Raw genomic sequence first — 10,177 nt, forward strand, 5'->3', positions numbered from 1 at the left:
TTCCAATGCAACAAACCGCGCATCAATCTGACATCGAAATCAAACGTTATGAGCATTTTAATACAGACTGCCAGAGCAGATATTAACTCTACACGAATGGACTTGGAGGTGGCGCGAACGTGCAGATGAGCCAGGGGTTAGCTCAGCGCGAACCCGCCCCAAGGTGGCATGAACGCACTGAGCAAATCCTAAGTCGGTGCAAACCCACTCTAGAATGTTATATAGAGGGCTTACCCCCTCATTTTTTATCCAAACGTGGAACTTTTTCTTGCGCAGCCAGTCAACATAGGGTGCCCATGAGAGTCAAGCTCTTCGGCCAGGATTTGGAATCCATCTGATCTCAAACTCAGCCACACTTTATCTTGTTTTATTTTTTCTTTACTAAAAACCGCAACTGGTCAGATATACACCAGGAAATCTGAAGGTATTCCTACATAAGGGACATATTCTTCTCCATCAAGTCGAACTATATGTGACCTAATTCCCAGGACCATGGATACGTAGGCGGGCTCAAGACCAGAGAGTCGGTCACACTCTAACAGCTGTCCTGAGAAACCCTGTTCATTACACCAAAGAATCTCAGGACTTTTCTGCCGAATCACTCAAAGTCCTTAGTTGAGTCGAACTACAAGTGGCCTGAATTCTAGTATAGCTCAAGATAGTTAGGAAATCTAGAAGCCGGGTTCTGGCCACGTATGTGAAAATTGCATGAAATTGAAGGGTAAGACAAGTTAGGTCAGTCAAAAATTAGGGTTAGCCAAATTTCGTTGCTCAGGAATGGTCCCGCCATCCCTGAACACCGAAGGGGCAGTTGTTGACACCTAATCTTTTACCTTCCATAATTTATTTTAATTAATCTAGATCCTTGGATGATAAATAAAGTGAGCCATGCCTTTAAAGGGATTAAATAATTTTATAAAATTATTCAAGTCAATATTCTACCCCTCTAAATTTGATAAAGAGATTTTTATGACATCATGCATTATTTAGAAATTAAGTGGTGCATTTTATGACTTTTGTGAAATATTGTTGAAATTAATCAGGAGCAAAACAATTTCGAACAATTGTTTACTTAATTGTTAAAATCGTCGAAAATCAAGTTAAATGATAAGTTGTTCTCTTAAGTCCAATGAACTTGAGTAATTGAAAGAATTGACCATTTTACCCTTCAATATTTAATTTTGTGTGTTTGCATGATTGTATGAAATTAATTAATTGTTTAAGTGTTTAAATTAGGTTAATTAGTAAATTAAAGGGTCTTTATTGTAAATTAGTTTAATTATTTACATTATGGACACAATTGAATTGACCAATTCATGGTTTAAGACAATTGAGGTCAATTTTGCAAAATCAGCCTTTAAAGGGCCTTAATTGAAATGACCAAATCCGTTGGCAAATCAGTTAAGGTCATTAGTGCAAATTCAGTCTTAATTGGTCAATTAGGATAAAGGGGCCATAATTAACATAATTAATTATATTAAGATTCACTAAGTGCATAATTACAATTAGTAAGCAAAAGGCTATAGTTGCAACACCCCATTTAGATTTGCAACAATTGAGGTTATATTTGCAAACTAAGGCTGTCTACATGATTAGTCGTGCTTTAAAATTAATATGAAATGCTAATCATGTCCTAATATTTATAATGTGATCAATTATCAGTGTTTAACATTTCTCTTATTTATTTAGTCTACCCATTTACCCCTAAGCACGTATATACGTCTAATATACATGTATAAGGGAACCTCCTTTTCTTCTTAAAATTAAAGGCCAAGCCCAGTCCACTAAAGGACCAGACCTGGCCCAATATAACATTAAGAAGGGGGGAAAACCCCTATACTCCTCATTTCCGTTTTTACTTCGTACCAAACACCCCTTATTCTTTATCTCTCTCTCTCTCTCTCTCCTTCCTCTTTCTCGCAAAAAACCCAGTAGTCACTGCTCTCTCTCTCTCTCTTTCTCTCTCTCTCTCATCTAGATATGGCAAAGTCAGAGAGAAGGCAAAAACCGCTCAGCTTTTGCATAGTTATACATGTGAAAGGATCAATTTCTAGCTTTGTTTTGCTCAAATCTATGCCAAATATGGTAATCATATTCATTTTGCTTTTCTTTTAAATACTCGGATAAAAGTTGATCCTTTTCTGTATGATTTGTTGTACTGCGTCTGTTTTCTAGACAAACTTCATTAGTTGAGAGCAAATGGGTCAGATCGAGCCAAACAAGGCTCAAATCTGACCATCCATTGTTGTTTGAATCGATTTTAGCCATAGATTTGTTTGTGCATGGTTAATTTCTGAAAAAACTTGTTGTCCCATATCGGTTGCTTGAAAATTTTCAATAGTTTTGGTTTCTATAAATAGAACCCTAACCCTCACATTAAACAGGTCTTGAACTCTTAAGCAAAAGTACAGAGCTTAAAATTTAAGTCTTATTCGAATTTAAAGTCGTGTTCAATAAAAATTTTATTCTTGACTTCAAAGTTAGGGTTTTCTGGTTCAAAAATTTGATCTCTTATCTTTTTTGTGTGGTTGAGTGGAGGAAAGGAAGCACTAAGGCTTTCAAATTCATTCTTGACTCGGCTGCGGATCAAAAAGCTAAACCTTTATCTTTTTCTTTCCATTTATTAGTGTTCTATTACTGTGTTCAATATATGTTTGGTATAAATGTTTAGTTGATCATTGGTGTGGTATTTGTTGGAGTAGCAATGCAAAAATATCCAGTTTATGTCAAATATGGTGTTGGGAAAGTCATTAACCTAGTGTGTTATTGAAGTAATAGCATAGAAATCTCCCATTGTTGCTTATTATGATGTGTAACTAGTTATTAGTAGGGTGTTTGTTGGCATAATGGTATGAAATGCTTGTAACAATTAAACAATAGACTAGTATGATAACATGTTAGATGCTAAGATAAATTTGAGATCTAGATTAAACTTTGAGTGTTGTAGAGACTCTTAAACACTTTAAAACACCAACATATAGTTGTTTGGTTGATAACTTAAATCTAGATTAGTGAATTATGGGTGGATTCATGTGTATTAGAGTGAACAAGTCACTCGGGGCTCTATATTAGTCACTAACCAAGGTCAAATGCTTTAATAAAATGAACCTGAGAGGGGTCTGAACTGATTAAGACGCCATTAAAACGACAGATAAGGGTTAATGATGAGTCATTGATTTTTTTAAATGGATCAAGAGGATCATTTATTTTGTGTGGTTGATCTTTTCAATGTTCAAGATAAAATAAGAGTGGGCAACGAAGAAATGAGGCTGTTTAGACCTGTGTAACTTTACTAGGTGAATTCTTTATTGGTATGAATTGCTTTACCTAAATGAAAAAGTTGAGTATTGTCCAGGTTACTTTAAAAGGGGTTGAGTCATTAGGCTTAAAAGTGGGAATCTGAATGGTTGTTGTGTAGTTTTGCTTAAAAACATGAACACTCCTTGCTTTCCTTTACCCTGTGCATTTATATGGTATCTCTCAGGACTTGTTTAGGGATACTGCTTTGGTTCTTAGAACCTAACTATGTTGATAACCCTGGTAACTTGTCCAGTCTGAATGTTTTGAGAGATCAGTGTTATAAGCTAAGATAAGATTTTGTCTGTCTGATCACTTGTCTGCTTGTTTTCTCCTTTCATTTCCTGAATGACATTGGTTTCTGTCCATATATGTTATTATTCCATGCTTAAGGTCTATGAAGGGGTTTAAGTTAACGCATCAAATCTAAATTCATGTTCCTGTTTAGTTTTGCCTATAGCCAATTGGATCTAGGGAACTTGTTTGCAATGTCCATACTTGTTTATAAACTTGATCTTGTTTGATCATCAATTGCTTCCTATAAGATTACTATGTATTAGAGTGATTAACTTGGAGTTAAGTAAGTCCGATTTGCATATTCACTCCTGTTATGTTGGTCTAAACCTCAGCTTGTTTGATGCATTATGCCTAATCTTGTATGTAATCCTCCTAGAATTCATGAATGCCTAAATTCAAAATATGCGCATGCTTGTTTGGGGATACCTAAATCCAACATTTTTTTCCTTTATTACTGGCCTTATGTGAACTATTTTGTGCTATTGTTGTACGCATCCATGACTTGTAGTTCGTTTCCACCTCATGCCATGTTTGTATGTCCTTCCATTGCTGTTTCTAGTCATACTGCACTAAACCTGCATTTTCCTTCTAGCTATGCCATATCCATGTGCTACTTTCGTTGTTGTGTTAGCTATATTGCATCCACAATTTATTGTCTGCTCCCAATCATATCACGACTGTGTGTTTTTTCTTTCATTACCATTATTATGTGAACTACTTGGTGCCATTTTTACAAATATGTGATTTAGTGCTTGTTCCTTGACCTTCTTCTTGTGCTATTCTGGGCTTATGTTCTGTCTAGGCCTTGTTTATTTATTCCCAGTTATCCCTTGACTATATTGCACCTGTGCCTAATAATCTGCTTGAAATCACCTTATGCCTACTTGTTCATAGTCTTATTTTGGTTGTATTATATTTGTACCTCAATATATCCTTTATACATGCTTATTTATTTAGGATTGGTCTTTAGCTATGTCATGCTCATGTAGTCACCTGTTTCTTCCCATAGCTATGCCTGTCTGTTGTAATCTTTGCACTTGGATACACTAGACTTACCTGTATTTATTCATCTTTATCATTTATCACTACTGATTTAATTTGCCTCTGATCACCTCATGGTGATATACTTAACCTTGCAATTTTTTCCCATGACTCTAGGATTGTAACTGCCTCTAATAATACACATGTAGATTCTGCATCTTGTTGGCTTCACCACTGGATGCTACAGCTTTATTTCTTGCTCACCCCATGTCTATGTGCCTAATCTGTATCTTGGCTATCCCCTATCTATGTCCTGCAGCTTACTCTTGATCTCTCTATGGCTATGTGTCTTTGCTTATTTTGTTTATACAATGCGTACTTGATTCAATACTGCTTTGAACTATGCTATCACTATGTACCTGCTTATGTTGTGATTGTTTGGTTCAATCTAGCTTTGATTACATTGTATCCATGTATGCTATTTCATCCTTGTTTAAGTCATATTCAGTTGTCTTGGTTTTGATTTACTAGAATATTACATCTGCATATTATCCATTCATCTTTGCTCCTCATACTCTTTACTTGCTCCTATTAATTTGTGGCTATCCTATAACTATGTGCAATAGACTTGTTCTATCTGTTCCAAGCCTGTATATGGATATGTAAGTCTGTGTCTTCCATGGTTGTATTGGTTGGGAGAACAAAGTAGTTTGGGGGCCTGGTCTCAACCTTCCCTGATGTCCAGCCATGCCAGAGGTTCACCAAACCTCTTGGAACTTGTGCGGCATCAGGAATACGGATGATGATGACTTTCCCTTCTCACTACCCAAGTCTTCCCCAATAAAGTCTAAGGGCATGGAGGTGCATATGCATACTACATGACTTGTGAATAGATGTGGTGATATATATATATATATATATATATATATATATATATATATATATATATATATATATATATATATATATATATATATATATATGTATTGGTGTATAGCTATGTATGTGATAGGATCAGTAAAATATAAACTAATCGGGGTTTTTGTTTCTTTTCTTCTTCATTACATGGCCACTTGGGCCGAGTATAAAACCAACCTGTTGGGCTGAGGCCCAACAGTCATTTCTTCACATTTAGGGCCAGTCCAGTATGAAAGGGAAGCTAATATATATGTTATACACGTATAAGGCCCAGCCATAGGTGAAAATGGCCAAACAGGGGCTTGGTACGCCCCTAGTCTTCCCATCTTTTATATTTATTTAATTAATTTGAAGTTGATTTTGATTATATTATTTGTGTAAAATTGTATAAAACTCATAAATTATATTGGAATCTTTATGTTTTGAACTAGCCGTCTTAGGACAACGGTACATATGCCGTTTAGTTTGACATTAGGTCCCCAAATGATTTTCAAAATCATAACTTGATACAAATGTTTTTTCTCTAAAAACGACTAAAGTAAAATGGACAGTTTTTTTTCCCAAACAAGTTAAAAATATAGACCAATGCAAATACTTATGATGTTGTTGATATATTTTGCAGAAAAATACAAATTGAACGAAACCTGTTTTTTGTATTAAGAAAACACATTTCATTTTGGCAAATCGAAGCTAGACTGTATTAATATTTTCTTAAAAATAGCGAGTCACGTTTTTGGGCCAAGCCCAAAAATATGAAAACAGGATTTTGAGTTTAAATCCAAAATGGAGTATTTATATATATTTGATGTATTGAGCTTATTCAGAAAAGAGATATAAATTCACAATTGTTTGGGCTGAGCACAAGTCACGACCCGACCGGAGGGTCATGACGGGCACCCGGTGCTAACCCACCCGGGCACCTCTTATCGTATATCCACATTTATCTCTAGGTGGGCCACATAGCTAAATCATAATTTCTATCTGTTATTCATGCAAATCTTAGTGGCAACGGTACATTCATAACATCATTAACAACCATACCCCCATCAATGTACATAAGCCGACGAGGCTATCAAAATGATATACAAAATATAAGCCGACAAGGCTTCAAGACATCTAACCATATACAACTGTCTACGAGCCTCTAAGAAGAGTAGGTAACATCATATAGGTGGGAAAGGACCCCGCCGTGCCCATGTATGTACACAAAAGAATAATATCAAAAGTTGTAGCTCCGAATGAAATGGAGCTCCTCCAAGTAGTCCCTGAATACGAAAGCTATGGATCAAGCCTGTCTCCCTGGCCACCTGCGGGCATAACGTAGTGTCCACAAACAAAAGGACGTTAGTACGAATATTATACTGAGTATGTAAAGCATGATCAACATTATAATAGGAGCATAAGAGACAACATAAGAAACAACATAAGATGAGAGAATTCGGGAGATAGTAAAGCCATCATTATCATTACTTACTTACTTGTCTTTCATAGGGACCTTCCATTTCTAAAGTGTGCTAGTGTACATACATACACATTCATGTTTGTATTCATATTCGTATCCATAGCATACCCGACCATGGAGGTTAGGTGGTTTCACATACCCGGCTATGATGAGACTCGGTGATTATACATACCTGGCCCTACCAAGGCTTAGTGTCATCCATACCCAACTACAGTGGTGTGCGCGCAATAGATATCATACCCGGCTATATAAGCTTGGTGTTACATAATAGTCATACATACTTAGACACGTATACATAAGAGTCCATAAGTATCATCAACATCAGTACCATTATCATTTTCATTACGTCTATCCTTGGAGAATCAACTATCATACAAGGGATGCAATGGAATCATGAAAGTATCGAGGATCATGAGCTTTGGTAACTTTAGAGATTGAACCATTTGGAGGACATTATGGAACTCATGAAAGGATATATACATAGCCAAGGAACCATGCCTTATTGAAAGAAGGGTTAGCCTTACATACCTCTTTGTCTTCTCAACTATCTAGTGTTCACCGTTGAAGCTTGGATAATCTACATTCAGAAGGATTCATGTTGTGGTTAAGCCTTAATGATACTTTTAAATTAAAACTAGAATAATTCATAGTCTAATGAAAATTGGGCAGCACTTCCCCTATTTCGTCAACTTCCACCATATCACAAAACAACTCCCAACACCACAATAACATCCATAATACACTTATAATATCCAATTCAAGTAATCACATTACACTAAGCCTTTAATATTCACCCCCATGTTCAACTCATACTAGCAACTTCATACCAATTTTAGCACATTTTCATATAACGCTTCTTCATCACCATTATTACCTTCCATAACATGGTTATATCCATATCATACTAAGAATCATGACTCCATATAGATTACTACTCATAAACATCATAAAAGCTACATTTAGACTTCATTTTCTACCTCCTTCTTCCACCCAAGTTTTGCTACAACCAAACATTCTAAACAACATCAAATAAGCATGAAAACTAACCTTTTCATCCCATGGAAACAAGCTTTGGAGCAGCTATCAACTTTGTGCAAAACCCTAGCTACAATGCCCAAGTTTTGTTGTAGTCTACAAACACTAAGAAACCTTCTAACGTATGAACACTTTGATTCTTGCCTCTTGATCTTTGCTTTATCTAGGATTGGGGTGGAATAAGTTTAGAGGAGGTATTTGAGCTCTCAATGCTTGTAGAAGATGAAAAATGAAATAAAAGAACCAAGGGCAACTATTTATACAACAACTTAAAATCTGCCTGACGGATACTATACGGACACTTATACGGTCCATATAACATTGTACGGTCCGTATAAGTGGCCGTGGTTCACCACCATGAAAAACATCTTCCAGCAATACGGACCCCTTATACGGATCGTATAAAGTTATACGGACCGTATAAGTGGTCGTATAACTCCACTTCCCTGAAATGGTTCCGTCATTTCGTTCGATCTCCAATTCTTATGGAACCTTCTTGACACTTGTTTAACACTTCATGACCAATCTAAGGAGAGTTACAGCTCTTCTTTAAGATATCATTAAGTCAACATTAGCTCGGTACTTTACGGAGCTTTTCCAAAACACCACATATACTTTGCCCTTCTTAAGGAACTTTCTCCTCTTACATCCAACATCTTTGAAATCTTAACTAGGATCGTTAAATAACCTTGATTACTTATAGAAACATCATATTCGTCTCACCCTGCATTAGTCTATCTATCATATGACAACATGAATTTTTTTCCGAGCTGTAATAGCACAATGCTTGAAATAGAAAGAGGATTTTCGTAGGGTTTTTAAGCCCAATTCAAAAACGTAATCTTTTACACTTATGAATTCTTAAAACCCGTGTAAAGTCATTCGTATAGTTACAAAGTCTAAGCAAGGACCTTCTAAATGCAATAAACGGATTAACCCAAGACCGTGTATGATTGTGCATGAACTGAAAAAGGAACCTATACACACACACACACACACACACACACACACACATATATATATATATATACACACATACACAACCCATTTGCATTTTTTCAAACATTTCAAAACAAAATATATTATCCTTATATGTAAAAGGAGCCTATTCTTACCCGGATATAACAAATCCGATCTTAAAATACCCTATAAGTAAAGGAGATATATTCAAGTTGTTTCCAAAAATATGCAAAAAATTACAGACTTTATTATGCGGGAATAAACACTAAATAAACAGTTCATGGAAATACTCATACCTTGGAATTCGAAGGTCAACCGTATAGTATGGATCTTTAATACTAGGGTGCCTAACACCTTACCTAAGGGATCACCAGAATCCTTACGTAGAACTTTGGATTACGAAGGTTTTTTCACTGTATATGAATAAATCCTTCGAAACGGGTTTTCCTAATTTCCTAAAATTAGGTGGCTACTCTTTTAAAACAAAGTCTGAAAGAGCACCAACAAGTTCGAAGTAGATTTTCGAGCACTAACCCCGCCCGCGAAATGCAAACTGTAACATATGTTATCTCATTTTGAATGTCATGAGCTCCCTATGTTTTCCTTAGATTTTTATTATATTCCTATTCCATGAGTTCTATTGGTTTCACCATAGTAATATGATAAAGGATGATATTATGGCTTACTCACTAGTGTTCCTATGTATTGACAAAAAAAGTATGACTTTCCTTAAAAATATTTTACACAACTGTTTTCATTTTTTCCCCTTATTTGTATAATGACTCACGAAATGATGATGAAAGGTATTATTAGCCAAAGATCCATATGTTTTAATGTCAATAAAGTAGGGGCCAATGAGCCAAATGTTAGGGAATTATTTTTGGATCACCACTTAGACAGCCAAGAGAGTATTTTTGACATGATGATTGTCCGAACTACACATTCTGATGTAGGTTAAGACAATGGGTTCGAACCCCCTCACAACCAGATAATATGTGGGGTTAAAATCCGACCGCACCATGATGATATGTCCCCTAGGTTGGCATTCATTGCCTTAGGCACTTGTTACATCAATCCACATGATATTGTGGTGTAGTTGTTACACCTTGGAAATTTCATGTCGTCGTGTAGTGAGTGAACCATTGTGAGCTTAAGGATAACAGGAAGTTCTTAATACTATAAGATGGAAAATTAGTGGTCTTAGAATGCGTACGTTAAAGATCTTGA

The sequence above is a fragment of the Lycium barbarum genome, chromosome 5, assembly GCF_019175385.1.
Source record: "Lycium barbarum isolate Lr01 chromosome 5, ASM1917538v2, whole genome shotgun sequence".
NCBI lineage: Eukaryota > Viridiplantae > Streptophyta > Magnoliopsida > Solanales > Solanaceae > Lycium > Lycium barbarum.